The sequence below is a fragment of the Engraulis encrasicolus genome, chromosome 2, assembly GCF_034702125.1.
Source record: "Engraulis encrasicolus isolate BLACKSEA-1 chromosome 2, IST_EnEncr_1.0, whole genome shotgun sequence".
In the NCBI taxonomy this organism is placed as follows: Eukaryota; Metazoa; Chordata; class Actinopteri; order Clupeiformes; family Engraulidae; genus Engraulis; species Engraulis encrasicolus.
Genome location: NC_085858.1, coordinates 57,266,360 through 57,289,309, shown reverse-complemented (window position 1 = coordinate 57,289,309; position 22,950 = coordinate 57,266,360).

Sequence of the window (22,950 nt, the reverse complement as noted above, 5' to 3'; positions counted from 1 at the left end):
AAAACACAAATGCAGCACTACTACCTCCAGTGCAGAATTAAAATTAAGTCTGGAATCATGCACAAATCATAGACAGCATACATGTGTAGCTTTGTTATACTGCCATGCTCTGTGATGTAGACATGCCATCATTTATGCAGACCTCTTGGTAACATGCAGTTTAGGCAACATAGGCCTACAATGTTCTGCTTTACTCACCCTGCCCTGCCATATTCCGGTACACATTGATTACCCCCCCGAAATAGGCCCTACTTGTTTTTGCAAGTGTTTTTGGAAATTATCGTCAAATTATCGTTATCGTCAAAATTCTAAAAAATATCGAGATAACTTTTTTTGCCCATATCGCCCACCCCTAGTGTCAATGGGGTTTTCATTTGCCCGCGTTCGCCCCCTAGTGGGCACCCACGTTTACTGGCTACAATGGTAACCAATAGGAGTGAAGCTTCTCCTCTATACTAATTTCCCTGGCCAGTCTTTGGCAAGAAGTCATAAGCAGTCATGCCATATTGTGCTGGTGGCATATGTGCACATGCATGTCTGATATCCATCTCCTGCCTCTGAAATGTAGGCCTGTATGTGTACCATGTGAGACCTGTGGCCTCTCTCTGTTCTGTCATGTCACGGCACTCTGACTCATCTGCAGAGAGCTCTGTGTCATTGAGGAGTGACAGGTCAAAAGGTGGAGTCCATCCACGCTTCCAAGAGGAGGGTGTGTCACATGACCAAAGGTATGTATTTGAAGGGCTCTTCATGCCTGGTGATGACAGGGCAGTAAAGAGTAGGGCAGGATGCCAGAGAGAGAGAGAGAGATGGGGCAGCACTGGGAAATGACCCAGGCTTGCCCCCCTATGGACATAAAAAATCACATGTGGGGGCTATAGCGTGCTGTACCACCACAGTGCTCCTCTCCAGCAATCCTGGTTGCTTCACTCCACTCTCTTACAGTATGTTGCTCTTTCTGTTCCACAGATTGAGGCCACAGAGACCGCTGTCATCTGCAGAGAGCTCGGTGTCTTTGGGGAGTGATAGGTCAAAAGATGGAGACCTTCTATGCTTCCAGGAGGAGGATGTGTCACATGACAAAAGGTATATACAGTATTTAATTTTTTTATTTTTTTGTGTCTGTTGATGATAGGAAAGTCCAGAGTATGACAAGATGAGAGTGAGAGAGAGATGGGGCAGGGCTGGGAAATAAAGTGTGTGTGTGTTGGGAATACTCATCACCAAAGCGATACGATACACATTCAATACATTCACGATTCATGAAATAGAAAACAAACCAGTTCCCTCCTTACAGCCTCAACACAAACCTCTCCTCCTCATCCACCTCACACAACAGTCCTGCCAATCCCCAAATCCCCAAAAAAGAATCTACATCATTCACCACTTTGTAATATGCGAACTCCACCTTGACCCTATACCCCACCATCCCCTTTAAAACTTCCACGGGGTCTGTTGTCCCCTCCCCAAGATTTCTATTTTTTCGGGTTCGCCATATGGCCAACTTGGCTGAGGCCAATCAGGAAACACAGATTCGTATACATTAGATATGACAGACGTGAGTTCCACCAAGAGATTAATTGTTGACAACAAGGACATACAAAATGTTTGATTCGCCACCTGCGATGAGATTCTATTGTACGAAATATAGTCACTTAGCTTTTACTGAGGTGCTGGATCGGGAATTCAGGAGTCCCTACAGCTTAATTGTGCCTGCGATTATGTTCCCTGGTCACTGGAAACATAATATTAGATAAACAACAGACACGTAAGGCCATACCCTTGCCCCAAATAGCTTCATGCAGCTACTACTGCAGCCATGCTCTTTCCAAGGGGTTAAGAAACAGAAATCAAGCCATGTAATGCATATTAAAACACTGCAAGCAACAGAAAAGCAAGTAACAGAAAAATACACAAGTTAGGAAAAAGAAAACTCGTGCAAATGTAAATGGAAGCAAAGCAAACACACACACACAAAATGTGTAATGTGTAAAAAACAAGTAATAATAGGCAACGGAAAGCAACCAGGCACTGCAACTTAACAGCACTTAAAACAATCAGAATTAAATGTAAATACATTCAAGAAAAGCAAACAGAAGAATCAATTAGAAGTGCAATACATGCAACCAGTTGCAGCTATAAGCTGACGAAGGGACGAAGAGCAGCAAGCACCAAGCAGAGGAGGACAAGTATGGATCTTATGGCAACTAAAATGGGCCTGTAATCAATTGGCCCATAAATTGCTTTACAAGGTGAAGGTGTACTGTGTAGGATGGTGGCCAGAATAGGTATTGCAACTATGCTGCTCATTGGAACTGTGCTGCCTGTTGCCAAATTTGATCTTATCATGAATATTTACTGAGTATTAAACTAATATTTACTTGCATGACCAAAGTACTCAGTGCACCTTTAATGATCATGTCATAATAATGTGAAAATGAAATGAATGGTAAAAGTTGGGCAAACAAAGGCAAACTTTAAATGTCTATTTCTATGTATTTTCCATCGATGTTCCAGGACCAGGAAGGAGGAGCCAGCGGAGCTGCAAATTGCAGAGTAGAGAAGCAGCAGCATGTAGCTAAACACAAGAACCTGCACACAAACACAATCATGCGTGTGTGTGTGTGCATGTGTGTGCGCGTGCGTGTGTGTATGCTCTCTGGCATCAGTCAGTGTAACATTTCAGGTTATCTCTGTCTGTGTAGTGCACTACATCGATTGTGTTGTTCTTTCTGTTCCACAGATCATCTGTACAGAGCTTGGTGTCATTCTGGAGTGACCGATCAAAAAGTGGAGACCATCCACGCTTCCGAGAGGAGGGTGCATCATCTGACCAAAGGTATGTTTTTTTTTTTTTTTGTCTTTTTACTTTTTCTGTCTCTATTAATAATACGGCCCCCAAGGGAGCAGTACGGCGGTATGGTACCATCATGGAGGAGGATGGAGGAGAGCACTGGTTAATAGCACACCCCACCAACCTGGCAGGTCAGGAGTCAACCATTGGGCTACAAGTCTGACGCCCTAACTGCTTACCCATGACTGCCCTTTTGACTTTTCATTTAAGATGAGTGTGTGTGTGTAGGCACCCTAAGCCAGTGTTTGACATTTGAGTCAGTCCAGGTGGAATGCAAACCCTGAAAGGTGTGTGTGGTGCACTGCATCTCTTACATTCCACAGATTGATGCCACAGAGACTCCTGTCATCTGTACGGAGCTCTGTGTCATTGGGGAGTGATAGGTCAAAAGATGGAGACCATCCACGCTTCCGAGAGGACGATGCGTCATCTGACCAAAGGTACGTTTTTGATGGCAGGGCAGTGAAGAGTATGACAGGATGAGAGAGAGAGAGATGGGGCAGCACTGGGAAATGACCTAGCCTGATTATCATCGACTTTCAAATCTCTTTGAGACTTGGTCTGACCAAGAGCATGACAAATAACATTTCCAAAACCGCATTTCCCAAACGGCCTCCCTTTGGTTTGCTAGTGATTGTTTACTTCCCAACAAAGTGGGAGGAGTTCCCGATTTTTTCGGGAGCTCAGAATGTTACTGACCTGACTGGTAGCAACGCTGAAGCTGTTGCGTCACTAGGAGGCCACGTCCTGGCTAGGAATGACCAGCACTGGGGGGTAGCCCGAAATGCATCAAAGTTTTCTGACAAGAAAGTTTGATGCCAATGTCATTACCCAAGCTGGTTTACACTTTAATAAGGACCCCTTGTTAAGCATACAGTAAGTTAAGGCTTATTGTAACATTAGTTAACGCTTAGTGAATCACGAGTTAGCCATTATGTAAGTATTATTTCTCATTTCTAAAGCATTAACTTCTACCGTTAGTAAATTAGTAGTAAATATAAGTTAACAGTATTTTAGTCATGAGGTATTCATTATGTATGTCTTGTTAATTAACAAGTTATGTTACTAAATGATTTGTTTATGTGATTAAACGGTCTGCTAAGCATTAGTAAACTGTAATTATAATGTAAGGTAACAGTCTTTTAATCAAAAGTCAACCGTTATGTAATTATTATTTTTCATTCATTAATCATTAAGTATCACTGTTGGTAAATTATTTGTTTGTGCTGATTTCACTGTCCGCTAAGCATTAGTAAACTATCATTAAAATGTAAGTTAACTGTCTTTTAATCACAAGTTATTCATTTTGTATTTCTTGTTAATCATCAAGTACAGGCAAGTATGGTAACGGTTTTTAAACACTTGCTTTAGCCTCAGTGAAATTTTAATTAACCCTTTTGTAATAATTTACAAAATATTTTTTTAGAATGGTCTCCACACCCAAGCATATCTTACATAGCCTATAAGTTAACCTTTTCTTAATCACTAGTTAATCATTTCTCATGTCTTACACATATGGGTTAATGGTTAGTGTGTGATGACTGGTATTAACATGGCAAACAGTAAATTGAGGCTCATGTGACTGCCCCTCATGGATGTTTCTAGACATTAACAAATGACTTTGTAAGCACCGCTAATGCATTAGCAAGGACTTATAACTCATTACTTAAGTATAATCTGGGGAAGTGATCTAAAGTGAAACGCTTTCCATGCTTTACAGCACATTTGCCTAAAAAATGACTTTTAAAACATTACTTATGCATTATCAAGGATTTATGACCCATTACTTAAGTATATCTGGGGAACTGTTTAAAGTGAAAACCTTTCCATGCTTTACGACACATAAAGAAATGACTTGTTAAGCATAATAACTACATAACGGATGAAAATTAATTCCATGCTTTAGAAAGTATTCAAGAACCTAAACAATATGTAGCCTAATTGCTGCACAATTGCTGCGCTTCTCATCTGGCTGTAACTCATCAGGAACTGGAAGAGAGCGCGCAGTTCAAGAGACAAGTAGCCTAAACAACTGCTAAATGTTCAGCGGTGTCTTTAGTCAAATTATCACAGCGGTGGTGGATGGTTTAGCCTATATGAAGACCTGAAGGTCTAGTATATCCTACTTTGCAGCAGACAAAAAACAACAGACAAAATTGCTGAATGTGTAGCCTATGCAGTAGTGCCTCTAATGAATGATTCTCCTGCCAGGATAGCGTTGGACTAACCAGAATAGGCCTAACCAATTTACATGTTGAATGTTGAGAGGAGGGATTTTGAAAAGTCGAAGGCCTATTCACGAGGATATCTCATCTCATCTCACCTTTCCTTGTGTCCCATGCACTACAAAATATTCAAGAACCTCATCTGCGATAGGCTAAACATGATTTATCCAACAAGCTTGTGGATAATATTGCAACCTTTCCCCTCCCCTGCGGTAGCCAGTTGCTTTCTCAGAAGAAGCAATCTGAATCGGAAAGAGTGCGCACTGTTCAAGACCCGCGACAAGACTGCAATGGTCACCTAGCATCACGGACACAGTGTGTTAGAGTGCAGCATACTACATCAAGCACCTGCATCAACTCTCTTGGAGTACCACAGGGGTCCATACTAGGTCCACTGTTGTTCAGCTTGTATATAAATGACTTGTCTAGTTGTTGTCCTGCATCAGTAACCTGTCAGCTATATGCAGATGATGCAGTATTATACATCCACGCAAAAGACAAACGTCTAGCTGCACAACAGTTAACATCAGTCATGAACAATGTGTGTACATGGCTACAACACTCACGTCTTCATCTCAATGTGTCAAAGACTGTTTGTATGTATTTATCTAAAAGGGTTACTACTGAACCAGACCCCAGCATCATGGTGCATGGTGAGAAACTGGATGTTGTCCAAGAGTTTAAATACCTTGGTGTTATAATAGATGCACAACTTGGTTTCAAGCAACATGTTAAAAAAACTACAGGCAAAATACAATTAATCTAGGGTACATTAGGAATAATTTAACCATTGAGTCAGCTACACTGTATTTTAACGCAATGATTATGTCACATATGTCCTACTGTCTAACTAGTTGGGCATCAGCAAATGTCACAAACTTAAAAGCCATTAAAACATTATACAAACAAGCACTGGAAATCTTGGATAGAAAGCCCAAAATTTATCATCACTGTAAAGTACTGAAAAAACATAAACTGTTGGACTGGGATAACTACATTAAATATAATGATTCAGTTTTACTATATAAAATTCTCCATGGCCTGGCCCCTCCTCCTCTACAGATATTTATTACAAAAAGTATAAATAGGGCTACCAGAGCCAGTTCCAGGGGTGATTGCTCTGTTCCATTTAGAAAGAGCGCTTTTAGTCAGGCTGTTTTCTCTTACAGAGTCGCTCACACCTGGAACACAATTCCCAGTGAAATTAAAGAACTGCCAACAGTAAACTCATTCAGCAAACAGTTAAAATTGTGGTTATTAGATTCTCAATGCTGTCAACATAATTTCCCATAGTTAGGCTACTACTGGCAACTGTTCTCTCACTGACTCTTGAGAAAGTGGCTAAAACAGGTTGTAATCTTGAAAGAAAAAAACAAAGTGAATTACAAAATAATATGGTATATCCTCGTAGACAAAGGTCTTGGCTTTTCAGAAATGCACAAGGCCAATTTCTCCATTTAAAGTTTTTTTCAGAAATCAGGTTTTTCTCCGATCATACCTTGTTTTTTGTCAACACCGTCAGACACAACTAAAAAGCAATAAAAAGTGTATTGATATGGTTGCATATGTATCTGGAGTTTTTAAGTGATTATGTGTGTTTTTTGGTTCACACACACACCTTTAAATGTTGAAAATTCACTTTCATTCTATTTTAATACTGTTTCATGTGTTCTAATTTAAAAAATATGTGCTGTCAGACAATGCGTACTTAATGCCTAAATAGACCAAACAATTTTTTGTAATTTCACAAATATTCGTGTAGGCTTAAATTTGCTATTACTTTAATAATTCAACAACTCCAAAGGAAAATTTTGTAAGCACATTAATTTAAAATGTCCAAAACTCCTTCTTACAGTGGTGACTTCAGAACTGACGGTGGTGACAGTAATCTGAGGGTGTTGAAAGTGACCTAATACCTACATTTAGCAAAATAAATAGCCCTCTCAAGTCAATGACATCTAGCATAAACACTTTATTTTTGTGTGTGCACAGTATGTTTGTGCATGTGTTTTTTCTTCATTTGTTAGATAGTCTAGGACAGGGATGTCAAACTCAGGCCCGGGGGCCAAATTTGGCCAGCAAAGCCGTTTTATTCGGCCCGCGAGATCATTTCAAATATCTATTACAGTTGGCCCACATACACCTTAATGTACAGCGTAACATGACTTGGACATGAAATTTGCTGTGTCACAGGATGTGCAGACACATTTGAACTAACAAATATGATGGGAAAGAGTGTGTGTGAAATGTAACTATGAATATGAAGTGCATGTACACACAACTTTAGTCCATTTTTAAAAAATAACTGTTGAGTTAGGCCCGCGACTTCATTCCTGATTTTGGCCCTCAGTCAATTTGAGTTTGACACCCCTGGTCTAGGAAGTAGGCCTAGATTATTGAAAATGTGGCATTAACAGGTTTTAAGTTGTTCAAATCCAAAATATAGAGGTGTATTATCATAGATGAAGGTCTTGGCTGTGCAGTGAATGTATTGGCCAAGCTTCCCATGTTTTACATTTTTCTTTCTTTCTTCGTTTTGTCAACAGCATCAAACAGAATTAGAAGTAAAAAAAATATGTTCACTGTATTTAAGTGAATTACTTTTACAATTCAACATAATTGTAGATACTCTAAGGAAGCATATACTCTTAAAACTTTCAAAAACATATAAAACACGTGTTTTTTGTGAACTTCATCAGATGTCACCACCGTCAGGTTTTGTGACAAAAAACCCTCCAAATGCACCTCAGTGGAGGCTAGAGTGTAAGTTTGGATCACAATTATTACCAATATGTATGGTAATGTTTCATTAACCAACACAATTTAGTAAAATATGGAAGAAGATGATGAGCGGAACAAAATCTGACGGTGGTGACATCTGACGGTGTGAGACAAAAAAACACTCTTTTACATATTATGCATTTTTTGCTCACATTAGCCACTTCATTTTCGCCCTGTTTCTTAAGGGCTTCATGCCGCTTCTGAAAAAGTATATATTAATTAACATTAATGTAACATAATACTATTAAAACCCCCGACGGTGTTGACAGTTTATGTTTGGGACAGTTCCAATGTCTAAACAAATTAACAAATTGAGGAGAAAATGGTAAACTTACAGGAGCTTCAGTGATGGTGAAGTATGCAGTAGAGCTAAAGGTTTCAAAAGGGGTCCTCAGTAATGACAATGACCTTGTGCATACCTGATTTTATTGTCTTTTTTAAAAAATCTGACGGTGGTGACTAATATGCTGGACACATTTTGAGCAATCAGAAAATAGTAGTAAATATTGTTTTACATGCACTATGTGCATATCTGTAGAACCACTTCAATATGGACTTTCACATCATGGTGATATTATTCAATAATATCAGTGATTTTTACATTTTGAGTCAATTGAAATGATGATGTCTGTCCTTGGGACAGCTGTTTTTACAGGGTGTGGGCAGGTTTATAGCCATGAAAAGTAATGAAATTACACTTAAATATTTCAAACGACTCTACATTTGTGTAACAGACCCCTGGGTCTTTACCTGTATTCATTTTGTTTGTGAAAATGTAGTTTATTTTCAACAGAATTAGCAGTTTATTGCTGAGACATGTTTTAGCCACTTTGTCAAGAATCAGTGCTCTAACTTATTTGGGTATTGTATCATGTAACTGTATTTTGTATTATTTATTTTTTTAAATGTGTGACATATCTTTGACTATAATTTTACAACTGTGTACTATAACTGTGTATTTTTAGTTTTGTTTTAACCTTGTTTTTTTAAGGAACATCAAACCTGTCAAGGGACAAAAGATGGAAATTAGCCTCATGGCTATAATCTTGTGTATTTAGCATTTTTGTTTAAATGCTGGTAATATATGCTGTCCCTTTTTAAATAAATAAACCTTTCAGTATAAGAAGAAGACAATCCGCACACTTCAGGTCTATTTTTGTGCAAAGAAGCTTTACTTGACTTGCAAGCTTTCGGTCCTTAGACCTTCATCAGGCCTGATGAAGGTCTAAGGACCGAAAGCTTGCAAGTCAAGTAAAGCTTCTTTGCACAAAAATAGACCTGAAGTGTGCGGATTGTCTTCTTCTTATACTGAAATTTCTACTGAATCCTGCACCTTCTAAACAGATGAGCGGTGGCCTATCACAACTTAAGTTAAATAAATAAACCTAAAACCTAAATCTAGTGTCAGCATTCAGCCAAAACGGTGACAGGCCCTTTTTATATAAAGATACCTTATTCGTAGCAGCCCAAATCAGTCAGACAATAAGTGCTTAACGACTACATGCAGGGTAGCGAATGCTCCTTCTACCAGGGCTTCTACCAGGTAAAGTTTGCAATTGGAGAGGGGTAATTGAAAGACTAAATTAAGTCCGAAATCAAAATGATCAAAATTCGGTCGATTTATTTACAATACCATACTAAACAGAAAGAACATGTGTAGGAGGTCAACAGAAAATAACCATACACTGAGGACTATAGGCAACGTCAAAGTAAAATACAAACACAAAATCAAATCAAAGTTTTTTTTTTAAATGCGGCAACACTTCAAGATTATCAAACCCACAGGTTAACAGCAGGTTTTACGCACACATTTAGAAGCGGTTAATCACAGATGCCGCTCTCTTCCTTGCTCTCCCACCCAACGTACTCTGGGTTTAATACACCCTGCAATACTGGCAAACTAATATTCAATTACCATTTCATTTGTCCATGCAAAGACCTTTACGCGGCGGTTAACTGAAAGTAGCTTATAGGCCGAATTAAGGTAGACTACAGCCTAACACAACACAGTTTCCATCTGAACAGATGGCACATATTAATAGGCTACCATGGCCTACACAAAAACATGTAAAGCTAGCAAATGAAAATGAAAAACATTTAAATCAACATCCCACTAACAATCTCTTCCCCAAAGTCAAAGTTGAAATGGTGTGCGCTTCCGCCTCGCAGATTGATGCTTGACTACAGTGTGTTGATCAGTGCAGTGCGTGCAGGGTGTGTGCGAGTGCGTGTGCTTCGCCATGCACATTGAAGACAGTTCAACATGTCAACAATGTCTCATGTGTCCATATAGTGCACAAAACATTAGAAGCATTGTAAGACAAAATGTTTGCCAGTTTAGTGCGAAGGGAGGAGAATCCGAGTGCACATGTCTAGGCTACTCATTTTAAATGTGGATTTTCCCCACATGAACCCGTATAACAGCGTTAAACCACATGCTACCCTGAAACACCTGCTTCCCCCGAGTTTTAGATTGCAACATTTCCGACATTTAGGTTCACTGATGCGGTTGATGACCAAAGACGACGCATCCTAAAAACTAAATAAAACAACGAGGCTAAGACTAAGGGGGAAAACATGCAGCGCCGATGGTCAGGCCTTCTTCCTTTGATTCATTTAACGATTATTTAGACCGGGCTTTTATTTGGAACCGGCCATTATCTGTCCAATGTCCTTGTGCACCCGGCCCTTAAAGGGAACCCGGCCGCTAATTGGAACTCGGCTATTATATGGAACTTTACGGTACATAATGACTAACTTGTGATACACTAAGGGTTAACTAATGCTAAAATAATTCTTAACTTGTGCTTATTATAAAGTGTTACCAAAAAGCTCAAAATACTATGAATTAGCATCTAGCTAAGTATCTAGCTTCTGATGGAAACCCATAGGCCTACAACAGATTTCCATTTAAAAAACTTTGATCTACTCAAAATAGGACTATATAGGCTAGCAAGAGGATGTTTAAAAATCAACTCACATATTTTTCCCCAGTGGCTTAGAGACACAGAGAGGATAGAAACACCACTTCGAGAAGCTCTTGCAGAATGTATACTAACGTATAGCTTTGAAATTCTTTGTTTACTCTGTTGTTCCTTCAGAGAGCAGAAGAAAGGTACCAGCGTTCAGCGGGAGCAGGGGAATCTAACTCATGTGTTCCAGGTCAGTGAATGTGTGTCAGTGCCATGAAATTAACCAAATTAATGGCAAATACTTCAGTCCTCCAGTATCACAAGTCCTTAAGCCTCACCATTCTAGTCTGTGAGATTGTTTATATAATAGTTTTAGTGACTTTAGCTGATTTTGCGGAACTCTTCACACTGGAGTGGTTAAGCCTGAACCAGGCTGTGGCGCGGCCTCTGCAAATGTTTTCTAAACTAGCTGTGCACTACCAAAGTTCTCTATGCCTCAGTTTACATGTCAACAACCCCATAACTCTACAGAATGTATTAAGTAACTTTGAGCCTCGTAAATGGGTGGAAAATAGAGATTTATTACGATGAGCAGAAGAGCAGAAGAAAGGTACCAGCGTTCAGCGGGAGCAGGGGAATCTAACTTGTGTGTTCCAGGTAAGTGAATGTGTTTCAGTGCCATGAAATTAACCAAATTAATGGCAAATACTTCAGTCCTCCAGTATCACAAGTCCTTAAGCCTCACCATTCTAGTCTGTGAGATTGTTTATATAATAGTTTTAGTAACTCTAGCTGATTTTGCAGAACTTTTCACACTGGAGTGGTGAAGCCTGAACCAGGCTGTGGCGCGGCCTCTGCAAATGTTTTCTAAACAAACTGTGCACAATCAAAGTTCTCTATGCCTTGTTGTATATGTCAATAACCCCGCAACTCTACAGAATGAAGCATTGAGTAACTTTGAGCCTCGTAAATGGGTGGAAAATAGATATTTATAACGATGGCTACTTTGGTGCCGATAGACTCATGGCAAAAGAGAAATGTTAGCATCGGCTAACTAGCGCTGGATTTCTGAATGCAGGGGACTTAAGCAGGTTAGGTATGTGGCAAAAAGTTAGCACTATTTAACACTATTTAAGCCATTTCACACCGGATTCCCCCTTTAAGCCTCCGAGCCACTAGTTTTGGACTAGACCATAAATTACCGTGGGAACCCTAGATTTCATTGTAATTCCAAGCATGCTTTGCAATCCTTTGGTGTGAGGTTGTCATGTGAAGAGTTATGCAAAAACAGCAACAATAAGAAACAAAAAATAAGATTAAGCTATCAGAAAAAGCTATTTGCATACTGTACATGGATTTTGTGGTGTATTTTCACTCAGAATAACGCACACAGAGAAAGTCAGCCCTTTTGCTGTGTGTTGTGTCTTTACTTCGGGTTTAACAGGAAGAGACATACAGGTGGTAGCTGTTCCTGAAATAGGATCTTAATTAGTAGTAGTTAATATGGGTTTTTTCAGGGCTGATACCGATACCGATACCGATATTTATGGAATTGAGAGGCTGATAACCGATATATGTAACCGATATATAGAAATATTATTCATAATAAAGTAAAATAAAATATGAATTATAAATATTATTCATTTGATTATTATCATTATTTTAATTATTATTATCATTATCATTATTATTATTATTATTATTATTATTATTATATATAAATAAAAATATATATTATTATATGTTAATTATATATACACACATATTTCGTTAATACTATCACAATTAACTTTTATGTCAGATGCCAGAAAAAATACAGTCAAAATCACATAGGCCCAGATAGGCCTGTATATTTCTGTAAATATATTGCAATAGTAGTTTACTTAAAGTAAATAATGCAAGTATAACCACAGCCCTTCTTCCTAGAATTTTTTTTTTGTGGTATAACCACCTCTAGAATTGTGGCTGTGCTGGGCTGCTTATCTATCTCTGGGAACGTAGGGACATCAGGAGGATGGAACTGGAAAGACGGGCGATCTATGCGTGTCTGCTCTTTTAAAAGTCAGCATCATTCGGAATGCTAACACGAATCACCAGCGCGAGAGAATGATAACACAGCCGGTGTCAAGTTCCCAGCTTTGGGTTTCCCACACTTGAAATAGGAAAGCCTGAGTCGGACACAAGATTCCACTCGTTGGATTGTTTATTGAATTTCGCTGGATTTTTGATGAAGTGAGTTTCAATGGATTCAGGGTTTCAACAGGGTTTAGCAGTGCAGATTGGATTTACAGGTGAAAAACCTTAAACACATGAAGCAAAAAATAAAATGATTAAACAATGCGCACTTGTCATTATTTATGCACAAACATAACACATTTCTACCGAGCCCAGGTCAAATAGGTATCAGGTAAGTATGTAGCCTACACGATAGGCAACAAAGGTAAGTATCTTCGCCCACAAACATAGGCAACAAAAGGTAAGTATAGTTTTTTAGCAATTGCATAAGGTCAGTATAAACTGGGCTATTTATCACGGTTTGAACGCGGTGAAAATGCCACCAATCAAGCATTAAACCGCTTTGACACATTATTAAATAAACGAAGGAAAACTGACAAATGATCAGTTACTTATTAAAAAACTCTAACATAGGCCATTTCATGACCGCTTTAGCTTTACATTTAAAATTTTAACAAAGGAAGTGAATTAAATGAAAAGTAACGCAACCAAACCAGTTACGCATGTCCGCGACATGAAACAAACACTTCACTTAGCCGATGAAAGCAATTTAACAACTATCTGGCCGATAGTAGCCTATTCAAATAGTCAAACAAGACGCTGACAAACATTTCCATGCTCTGTTAAGAGCGCAGCCATGCACTTTTAGATCAAAAGTCTCTGGGCTTACCGGTAGCCTTCTGAAGTCTTTTTTCCCCAAGCTGTTAGGATTTTGTTAATATTACGAATGTTTAACATCACAACCTTTTGCCGACTGGCCGTGTTGCTTCTCTCTTGTGAAGTGAGAGAACAGCTACACGCCATGTATTTTGTTTGAGACCCATGCCAATTAGGGGCAATCAGAATGACCTACACCTGGAGCATGGCACCAGCAACTCAACGCTGTAAGCAGCGTTGAAGACGGTTGTCAATCAAGCGGGCCTGTGCCCAGGCTCGGACTGACGCAACACCTCCCACTCGGTCTTGCTGTGAGACATCACGGAAAGATCGCCCTCATCAGGCGAGCTGAGTTGTGGTGTTCTGTTCTTCCACTGGGAGGAGGACAACAAGGCGCCGCACATCCCGGTGTAGTGTGGTGCCCTGCGCGTCCCAGGACTTCTTGGTTTGCCTTGCCTTGGGTCTTGCTTTGTCTTGGGCACATCCGCTTGCTGGGACTTTCACATAAACGTCCCGGACAATGCCCTTGGGGTCTGCATTCACGTTGGTTACTCTTGCCAGCTTGTACTGCCCCCGTAGTGCATTCTGGTCGCAAAGCCACACCACATCTCCGACAGCAACATTTCTTTTTGCAGTATGCCACTTACTGCGGATGAACAAGTTTGGGCCGGCAAGTTGACTCCACGATCTCCAGAAGTGGCTGACCTGAGTCTGCATCTCTTGAAGCCTTTTGAAGGGGTAGGTGGTGTAATCGACTGCTTTGAAGTCTCCCGTCTGTGTGGCTCGGCCAAGCAGCAGTGAGTTTGGGGTGATGTAGCTGATGCTGTCCTCACTACTCTGTACTCTGGCGTCAATGGGCCTTTCGTTTGCAAGGTTGCCAGCCAACTTCAGCAAAGTCAGGAACTCACTGAAGGTAAGGCCACTTCCTCTGCCATTTCGGTGGGGTGAATCAGCTGGCAGGATTTTCCACATCCAGCAGGTTCCACTTTTGGCAGCATAGTCCTCCAAGGCTTCCGGATTTTGTTGGTTCAGGTAAGTGTACATGTCTTGTAGGACCGGTTTCGCCCCTACAAAGTTCGTCCCAGGATCTGACCAGATTTTCCGTGGGTGGCCACGGATGGAGGTGAATCTTTGATATGCAAACAGGAAGCTCTCTGTTGAGAGTGTGTTTGAGAGTTCTAGGTGAACTGCTCTGCTGGACATGCAGCAAAAAAGAACTCCCCAGACCTTCATGTTCGCTCTTCTTTTGACATCATCCTTTACTTGATACGGGCCGAACAGGTCGATGGATGTGAATTGGAAAGGAGGAGCTGGATTCACACGTTCTTCAGGTAAGTCACCCATGATTTGTTGACAGGTCTTCGCTCTTTCTTTCCTGCAGACCATGCAGTCGTCGACAGCTTTTTGGGCCAGAAGTCTTCCTCTAATCACCCAGGCTCTCTTCCTCATTCGCAGCAGAGTTCCTGCCACTCCATCATGCCCCTCACTGTGTGCTTCGCGGGCTAGAAGAGTGGAGACCCAGGCTTGGTACGGTAGCAGAGGAACAGCTTTATGGTCTTCTTTGAAGGCCTGTATCCTCCCGCCACACATGAGGATGCCAGTTGCGTGGTCTCTGTATACTACAAGTCTGTCAGTGGTCGTGGCTGGGAAGTTGACACCTTCTTGCGCAGCCAGGCAGATGCTTAGGAACGCGGTTTCCCTCTCACCGACGGTGATGGTGCTGCATGATGCTGCCGCCTCCCACTTTTCTTCCTTGGCATTCAGGAATGTTTTGGCAGCTCTCCAAGTCCATGCAATCGTTCCAACCAGCCGTCTGAGACTGCTGAAGCGTTTTTCATCCACAAGTCTTTGGACTGCTGCTACTGTTGGTGGTTTTCTGGACTTGGACTGTGTGTCGCCATCCTGGACTGCAACTGTGCGTTGTGCCCTCAGCTGACCTCTGGTAAGTATTGCGGAGAAGGTTTTCTTCTGCATTTTGGTGATGCTCTCTCTTGCCTGTACAGCAACATCTTTCGCCGACTTCATTGGCCACTCAACCTCTGGACGCTGCAGGAACTGCGGGCCGGACTGCCACTCCGAATCCTCAGTCAGGTCACCAGGACTGGCCCCTCGGGTGATGATGTCTGCTACTTATAGAGCACCAGGAATCCACCACCAATCTCCGATGTCAGTGCTGCTCTGGATCTCACCCACTCTGTTCGCGTAGAAGGTGTGGTACCCATAACTCTCTCGCTGTATGGCGCCCAGGATGGTCTGACTGTCGACCAGGTGAAACCACCTCTTGACCTTCATTCGGCAGTGTTTTTGGAAGTAGGTTTTCAGCCGTGCAGCAAAGACAGCTCCACACATCTCCGCCTTCACCGGGTCACCCTTCTGGTCAAGAGGGGTCAGCTTGGCCTTGGCTTCCACCAGCCTCACGATGGCACCATGGCTGCAGCTCCATCGCAGGTACAGCACAGCACCATATGCATGCTCGCTGCCATCAGAGAAGGTGACGGCGCATGGTTCCTCGGCTGGGTCTGGTGGTGTGAGAGCTCTGGGGAATCTGACTTGGCTCAGCTCAGCATACTCTTCAAGGAGCTTTATGGCGTCATCTCTGAGCTCAGTGGACAAGCCAGCATCCCAGGTGTCTTTTGCGTCGTACATGACCTTTGCCTCTTGGAAGGCTCGGCGGATCAAGATGGCTCCTTTTTGTTTTGCTGGAGCCACAAGGCCGAGGGGGTCGTAGAGGCCTGAGACTTGGCTTAGCAGTTCTCTTCTGGTGAGTGGATCTGGAGTGTTCTCCCTCACCTGGTTTTTCTTCAGGTCCTGGCCAAGGCGCATCTTTTTCTTTTTCTTGGAGAAGTTCACTGCAACCATGACATGCAGCTTGTCATCTTCAATGGTGTAACCGAGGCCCAGGGCTTTGTTGTCTTCCTCGGTGAGTTGGTTTGGCAGAACCACGGTGGTGTTTGACTTCATCTTCTCACCTCTCAACTTTTATCCGAGTAGATCCAGGGCTTCATGCAGAATCCTCCTGCTTGCAGGGTCTGCTCAATGTTGGATGTGAGGCTTTTCAGGCAGTCGAGGCTGTTGTGAGAGGTTCATATGTCGTCAACATAGGCATCCTCTTCGATGATGCGTCTCCCTTCTTTGAAGTGGTTGAATGAAGGCAGACTGGCTGGTCGCTCGTATGGCAACCTGGGCTTGCACAGCGGGCTTGTCTCCAATGTTCACTCTTATGATGGCAAATTCTTCGATCTCAGCATCTTCTGAGTGATGCCAGAGGAATCTGTGCAGATGGACTTCTCTCTTAGAGCCAGACAGAGCTGTACATTTTGCAGATGTCTCCAAAAGCAGCGAAGACACCAGCATGGAACCTCAGCAGGACACCTCTGATTGGGTTCAGGACTTCGAGGCCTTTGATCAGGATGTCATTTAGGCTGAGACCTCTGTACTTCTGGCTGTTGTTCCATACCAGTCTTACTGGCGTGGTGACAGAGTCTGGGTTTGGGGCGATCAGGTGACTTATGTACCACAATGGCCCAGACCAGTTGCGCAAGACCTCTTTGGACAGCTTCACTGCAGCTCTGCGGCTCACCATTTTGTGGACTTGCAAGGCGTAGGCCGTTTCCCACTCTGGCTTCTTTGACAGCTGCCTCTCAGTTCTGTGGCATGTAGCTCCCACCGCTCTCTTGTTGTTGGGGAGAAATGCTGGGTCCTCTTTCCAAGGCTACTTGGCATGCCAGTGTGGTGCAGGACTGTGATGGTCTCCGGCCACATAAGTCAAGCCTTCTCTCACCAGCTCCATCTCTCTCTCTTCGGCCAGCATCATTTATTTGCCACCGGGCTGACAGTCGCCTCAGTGACACCCTCCGCATATTGGTTGACAAGCTGCTCCGATGCTCTCCCATTTCCACCACTTCAGAAAGTCTCTGTTGCTCGTGGTTGTGTTGGACTGGGAGCTGTCTGTGAGGTTGGCAGGAGACTGGAACTTTGGCTGTGTGTTCAGTGTACCTGTATCTGACAGCAGCAGTTCGCATGGATCTAGCGAAATGAGTTTTGGAGGTGTGGGCTGACAAGGTGACTTCCTCGCACAGATCTGGTGGTGTGCCTCCGATTGTCTTGCCGAGTGGATCGTCCCACATTACCAGGTTGCCAGCAGAGCGAATCCTTTGCGGCACCAGCTTTCCCTCTTTGTGGCTGATGAGAAGTTGGATTTCTTTAGGTCTCACCAGGTCTTGAAGGGTGACGTCTGGAAAGATTTTCTGAAGCTTCTCTGCAGAGACATGCTTGTGAACTTCTGCAATCTTATCTAGTCCGTAGCAGACCAGCTGGTGTGCCGTGAGTGTCCCTCTTGAGGTGCTGACGCGTACCTTGAGCAGGTAACGCTTGGTCGCGACAGACACCTTCATACCGCTGACCCCGTGAACCACCAGTGTGACGTCTTCGCTCCTGAGGTTCAACTTGCTTGCAGCTGTGTGGGTTATGTAATTTGTGTCTGAAGCCAGATCAATGAGGGTCCCAATGTTCTGTCCATCATTGGCAGTGACATTCAGAAGCATCAGGATGACTGGGTATGGTTTGAGGGAGTGTTCATCAAGAAGTCTTCTCACATCAGTACTGGAGTTAAATGACCTGGAGGCGACGTTGCAGAAGGCATCTTGGCACTGCCTTGCCAGCTCTGAGTATTGAGAGGAACTGCTCCCTGAGTGTCTGAGCTTTTTGGCTGTCGCCCTCACTGGACTGGTGGTGGTTGTTGTTTGGGGTTGAGATCTGGCAACTGAATACAGGAGGTAGGGGTGTTGGATTTTGCACTCTGGAATCCTGCACAGTTAAGTTATTATCTTGCAGCTTTCGCCGGTGTGGACCTCAAGGAATCTCCTGCAGGCACCAATTTGTTGTACTGCGTCCCTTTTTTCCGCCAGCTTCAGGTTAGCTCTGAACTTTCCGATCACCGCAGACCTGCTGAGTAATTGCTGGTCGCCTCAGGACTGATGCTTATCTTTGTCCTGGCTTGCTTCTGGAACTAAGACTAGGTTAAACACCATCTTTCAGCTGGTCCAGTTGTTCATAAATGGCCTCCTGGGTCTTTAGGTAGGCTAAGAGCTTGTCAAAGCGGTTGTGGTTGTCCACAGCATTGGCCTGTACAGCAGCGTGGGTGAGCCAGTCCTTCTTTAGTGTGTCTGGGAGCTTATCCTTGATGGACTTCGTCACGATGGGGTTCTTTATGGCCTCCGCATTGTCTAGGTCGTTCAGGTCACACAGCGCCTTCTCCACTGTCTGGATAAGCTCAATGACTTTCCGTGGTTGACCAGCTCTGACTGCAGGGATAGCTTGTGGGCTCTGGACGATGTCCAGAGCGATGTTGGCCTGGTTCCCATATCTGTTGTCGAGGACCCTGAAGATCTCGTCCGATGAGCTGTAGGTCGACAGATGCAAGTTTCCAGCCACCCTTTCGTCGATGCTATCGAGCAGCTGGAATTTCTTGACTTCTTTAGAGCCCGTTGGTTCGCCCTGCTTCTGCAGTGCTTCCCACTCATTTTTCCACCGGCTTTGAGCTTTATTGCTGGAACAGGCGCTGCACGATGGGTGGTGGGTTCGTCGTCAGTCTTGATCTTCGCTGCCTTTATAAAGGCGGCCTTTCGGGAAACCAGCTGTGGAAGAAACACTTCAAGCTCCATTAAACGCTGATCAGTCTCCTTCTTCTCCCGAGCGGGTGCCCAACGATTCCAAAAGCCATGGGCCTCTCTCGCTTTCAGCACCAGTGTCTCGAAGTGAGTTAGCATGAATTCATAGCCCTCCAGAGTCACGTCAAGCTGGGCTGAGGAGACATTTTTGTATTCGGCTTCGGCATTGTGGAGAGCGAGGGCCAGCTCAACTTCCCCGTGCCCCCAGAGTGCCTGTTGAATTAGGATCTTTGCTTCTTTGGTCCTCCGTTTGCAGTCCTCCTCCGTCTTCTCCAGGTCTCCTTTTGTGTCAGCGCTCAAGTCCTCCACTGTAGCTGCGTCTTCTTCCACCATATAGGCATCCCCGACGTTGTCATTGGCTTCCAAGACTCTGGAGCACTCGGCTGTGAGCTTGTTGAAATGCACTTTCAGTTCCTCCACAGCCATGTCTGGATATGTTCTTGTAATGTGATTGACCAGGCGGGTAAAAAGTCTTTTCGCCGTGGTTCGCTCCGTTTTTAAGTCATCTAGTGACATTTTCAATGATTTTTGGTGACTTTGTGAATCTTTTTTTGTCACCTTGTGATCTTTTTTTTTTTTGTCACGTTGTGATCTTCTTTTTGTCAGGTTGTGATCTTTTTTTTGTCAGGTTGTGATCTTTTTTTTGTCACTTTGTGATCTTTTTTTTGTCACTTTGTGATCTTTTTTTTTGTCACTTTGTGATCTTTTTTTTTGTCACTTTGTGATTTTTTTTCTTTTTTTTCACTTGAGATATTGTCCACAGCAGGTGATTACAGCTAAAGACCTCCAGGTGTCCTCCAGGCCCCCAGGTGAAGTGGCTTCTCCTCTTTTAGGTTGTGGCTTGATTAGAGTCTTCCTTCTTTCACTGGTAGCAACAGGCGGTTTTGGTCGGCAACGCGATGCCCTGATCGGTGACGAACAACTGCAGACGGCTCTTGACAGGCGGCGATTCTCTGGCAGTCGTCTATGTGTCCACTGTAGCGGTCATCCACTGTGGCGGTTTTTCATTGTCAAGTTCCCAGCATTGGGTTTCCCACACTTGAAATAGGAAGGACTGAATCGGACACAAGATTCCACTCGTTGGTTTTGTTTTATTGATTTTCGGTGGATTTTTCTTTGAAGTGAGTTTCAATGGATCAGGGTTTCAACAGGGTTTGCAGTGCAGATTGGATTTACAGGTGAAAAACCTTAAACACATGAAGCAAAAAATAAAATGATTAAACAATGCGCACTTGTCATTATTTACGCACAAACATAAAACACAATTTTCTACCAAGCCCAGTCAAATAGGTAACAGGTAAGTATGTAGCCTACACGATAGGCAACAAAGGTAAGTATCTTCGCCCACAAACATAGGCAACAAAAGGTAAGTATAGTTTTTTAGCAATTGCATAAGGTCAGTATAAACTGGGCTATTTATCACGGTTTGAACGCGGTGAAAATGCCACCAATCAAGCATTAAACCGCTTTGACACATTGTATTAAATTAACAAAGGAAAACTGACAAATGATCAGTTACTTATTAAAAAACTCTCAAACATAGGCCATTCCATGACCGCTTTAGCTTTACATTTTCAATTTCAACAAAGGAAGTGAATTAAATGAAAAGTTACGCATGTCCGCGACATTAAACAAACAATTCACTTGGCCGATGAAAGCAATTTAACAACTATCTGGCCGATAGTCGAATAGTAATTCAAACATTCAAACAAGATGCTGACAAACATTTCCATGCTCTGTTAAGAGCGCAGCCATGCACTTTTAGATCAAAAGTCTCTGGGCTTACCGGTAGCCTTCTGAAGTCCTTTTTTCCCCAAGCTGTTAGGATTTCGTTAATATTACAAATGTTTGGCATCAAAACTTTTGCCGACCGGCCGTGTTGCTGCTCTCTCGTGAAGTGAATGAACAGCAACAAGTCATGTCTTTTGTTTAAGACCCATGCCAATCAGGGGCAATCAGAAAGTACCTACACCTGGAGCATGGCACCACGCAACTCGGCGCAGTTAGGAGCGGTGCAGACAGCTATCAATCAAGCGGGCCCGTGCCCAGGCTCCGTCTGACGCAACAGCCGGTTTACAACATGCATAAAACCTCTCTGATGATAAGTACTCGCGTGGGGTATTACAGCGAGGTGAAACAAAGACATTTAGTCCTGAGTATAATGTAATGTTTTCACATCACAAATAAAGGCGATTTGCAAAGCAGTTTTGGATCATTGTACCATTGGACAAACTCCTACAGAGCAGCTGCTAGCACTTTGACCTCACACACCGGGCGTGTTAAATGGTCAAAGGGCTTAGCGACGCACAATGAAGTAACTAATTGGTTAAATGTGCCTGAGTTGCGTCGTGTACAGGGGCGCAGATAGCTTTTAAAAACTGGGGGGGACATTTTCACAACCAACCGTCCTGGGGGGGGGGGGGGGGGGGGGGGGTAATATTTTATTATAATACACTGAATCCTTTTTTTATTATTTTTAGTGGCCTATTCATCTTCCGCTAAATAATTTGATTTGCTTTAGTAGGACTACATTATAATTTTTTAACATCTTGATTTTTTTATATACAAATGTTAGAACCGCTCCAGCTTTACAAATTCTAATCAGAATGTGCACGAGTCTTTCACCGAGACCCCCGCCCCCTCGCACGCTTCTAAACACACCTCTCCCATCCCATCAGCAAAGCTACTTTCCCAACCAACTCAACCTTTAAACAGGACAACTGTGTCAACAAATTTCATGTTGTAGACTACTAATGTAGGCCTACAGCAGGCTATCAACAGTGTGTGATATCGCTCTAGAATTTTTAAGACGACCAGTCTCGTGGTGGTTTTGCATGTCTAAACATAACTTGAGTCCAAGCGTGGTTTTGGGGCGTGTGGGTCGTGTGATATTGGTAATCAAGAAACCAGTTAACCAAGCCAAATAGGGTCTCCCCCAGATTAGACATTTTTGATAAGCGGCGCTCTTAAATGGTGATTCTTGAGCTCTTCAGATAACCTCCCTGCTACTACTCAGTCATTTTTCTACCACGCTGCGTTTCATATTGCATCCTTCACTCCACCACTTAATGCAGTCCACACGTTTGCATTGTAATGCCGCTTAACAACAATTCACAGTAAATGCATCCAACAGAAAAACACCACCGCCAGACGTTGACAGCATAGGCTACAGACCAAGGGACAGTGAACACGACAGCTACCTGTGTTAGCTACTTGATTGACAGCTGTCATGGCATGACAGAAAGCTGTCTTTTCACTCGAAAACAGGCCTACGACCTAGAGACCAAAAAAGCCCTTCTGAACAATTAACAGCAGTTAACTTCAGCAACTACAAACAGCGTCACAGCGGACATGAACCCATATTGACCTTACCTTAAAACGTTGTCTTGACCGCAGTATTTATCCCAACTTTTAATCCATGCGTTTCCACCACCATCGTTCACGTTCCATAGTTTTTGGAATCCACATCATAGCTAGCAAGAAAGGGACTGGCTTCGAGATTAACTTTAATTATAAAAGCAACTGGTCTGAGCCAAAAATGTAATGTAAATATGACGTCTGTTCTTAGCTCCACTTCCTGAATCTAGCCCTGTGTCAGCTCAAGCCAATGACCGTGA